Raw genomic sequence first — 3,090 nt, 5'->3', positions numbered from 1 at the left:
ATTAGTTCAAGGAGCAACTAGCGTGCCTTAGCCTATTTGACTAGCTTTTAGGAGTCGAAAATTCATAAAAATTGGTGGAAGGGTGTATAACATATGTTTAAGTTGATTCATGGTTGAAATTTACGGTTACGACTCCCCAAGGACCAACCAAGGGCCCTTGAGAATGTCCCTTGCATTTTGGGGGCAACACTGCCTGGGCAGTGTGCACCCACAAATACAATCGACGAGGCGTGTGTGGATTGACAGGGCATCGATGCCATATGTCGACCAACACGTATCCCAATCCTTGAATGGGATCTTTTACACATTCTCTGAACTTACCTACAGATGTGCAGCACGGAAGGGGGGGGGTTGGTCATCGATTGATCCACGATCCGTCGATCGTGGTCTGTGAAGGTCTAATTTTAGCACATTTTGATTAAGTACTAATTAATTAATTAAGGGGTTCAGTAATTAGTTGGGGGTTAAGTGAAGTATAATTAAGTTAATTAACACCCCATATAAAGACCCCAACCCCATTAAACTAATTTAAACTCTCATAACTCACAAACCCGAAACTCTCTTCCTTCTCTCTTCTTTCTCTCTCTAGTAAAGAACACCATTGAAGACCTAGCTAGGGGAGGGTTTAAGGGATGAAAAGGGTCAAGTTTCACCATAAATATTCATCAATTAACAAGGTATGCGATCTAATTCACCTTTGAGACCTCTTTCCTCAAAGGATTCCATCAAATTGATTTCAAAAATTGAGTTTTCAAGTGGGTTTCATTCAATCTCGAAATCGATGTTATGAATTGATTTGTTTATGATTTATTTTGCATATTATGAATATATTAACATGTATTCTAACTTAATTATGATATATCTTGATGGTTTGATCTATTTTGTAGAAGATGACCTTTACCCCTTAACCCTAGGTTATGATCATGATATGATTTAGGTTATATTGTTTCAATTGACTTGATTATTGGTTGAATTACTACTAGATGATGTTGTTATACTAATCATGAATGAATTAGGGTGAATTGTAGTCTTTTCATTTTAATTCTTGAGTAGTTGATCTAGGTTATGAAGTATGTTGTGAATTGACCTAAGAATCTTGTCTTAAGCTATGATTTAGTATTGAATTATGATGTAGTGATTCTTCTAGCCTTGTTATCATGTTGGTCATTGAATAATGATGATGTTATACCCTAATTGGGTTGAATTAAGGCTTGATGGTAAGACCTTGATGAGGAATTGTGAATGAGACTTGGTAAGTCTTGTGATCCTTACCCTTTACTTCATATTGTGGTTAATTGTGATTAAATCATGATATTGTATTGGAGTATGCCTTGTATAGGATTGATAGGGTGGTATGATGTTGAATTGAAATGTCTTGACTATGATTTATGAGGTGTTGTCTTAAGATGTAGACATTATAAGGATGGTGAATGATTTACTAATGTACCTTATCATGATATGAAAATGTTAATATGCTAACCTCACCTATATGAATTGTAATGTAAGGACAATACTCCTGCAATTCTTATTGAGCTATGATGATGATGATGAATATACAAGGGTTAGACCCTATGACCTACAATAAGTTTTGATGATTAACAAAATTTATTAAAGACATTTCAAAAAGGGACTTAGCTTAGCATCGAGTGAACTTGACAATGGGAGGTCATGACTCTCCATAAGGGAAGATTCACCCTATTGTTTCATATATAGTGTTGACTCCCTAATGAGGGATACTCATCCAATGGATTCCCATGATAGGTTGCCCCAATTACCAAGTGGTATGTAGAGGGATTATACCTATCTCTTAGTTTTTGAACTATGTTGCCCCCATAGGAAGACAAGATAGTGGATCCACCTAGAAAGCTACGTTTATGTTTGGTTTCACTTTGTACAGTAGACCACCTTCTTTCGGTGTAAGGTTTTACAACGCCGGATTCCACACTTAGATCTTGTGGTCTATGTCGGTTAAAGCAGGTGTTCCCTAAAATAAAATGAAGTAATGAAGTATTAACTAAGGTGACTTGAGAGGTCGACTTAGCCTAGGTAGGGGTATAGGACTCTACCTATACCTTGCACTAGTATGCCTTGAAGGGAACTTTAGGAGGTTGTTACTATGTATGAATAGCTTATAATGGTACATGATATATACACGATGAGCCTGCACATTGTTGATACTATATGTTTATTGGTGTCACTTATGGATATGTGTTGGTCTATATTGTTAAAGTATAATGCTATGTACTCTTAAATGTTATGGTATGTGAAGTAGGATGTTAGTCATGATTCTTGTTGGGTTACTTGATTGAGTAAGGTTATGGGGCTTTTGCTTGGTCATTGCAGTTGTTGACTTGATAGGGGTTCATGAGTAATTGTCTTACTTTAGTTATGTTGAATGTACTCTCATTCATGCTTGTTACTTTTATGACTTGATGATAGAGTTACTTGCCTATGTATTTCAACTATATGTTAAGCATGTTGACTTGACTATACTTGATGTTGTTGTTCTTGTGATATACATGACTATGATTTAATGAATATGCCTAAGTGAATTGGTATGGTCTTGTTGAATATGCATAAGCGTTTTCAAAGTAAATTGCATATCTTTATATAATTTCCCTTTTCTTAGCATGTTTTGAAAGTATGTGTGCATATGGTCTTATACTTAGTACAAATGGTGTACCAACCCCATTTCTTCTTTTTCCCCAACATTTTAGGTTCCGATCATTGAAGTGCTTTTGAAGACAACTTAGAGAAGGCTTGGATCTCTTAATCATCCAAGTAGGGTAGGTCCTCACCTTCCGAAGGATATGTCACTATCTAGATAATGAAGTTGTTTTGAGTTTAATAATTTTAGGTTTCTTTCTTTTCCATTTAGTATGAAACATTGTATAGCCCATGTGAGACATTCTTACATTGATGTGTGGGCAATATCAAGTTCTTACACTCTTATTAAATGGTTATGAGATGAGATGACTATTATAACTATGTTATATTTTATATACTTATGTGCAATAAAAGTGGAAAACTAAGTAATCTTCCTATACGAAGGGTCTATGTGTACTCGATATATATATATATATATATATA

Source organism: Solanum pennellii, chromosome 12 (assembly GCF_001406875.1).
Source record: "Solanum pennellii chromosome 12, SPENNV200".
Taxonomy (NCBI): domain Eukaryota; kingdom Viridiplantae; phylum Streptophyta; class Magnoliopsida; order Solanales; family Solanaceae; genus Solanum; species Solanum pennellii.
This window is presented reverse-complemented; position numbering follows the sequence as displayed.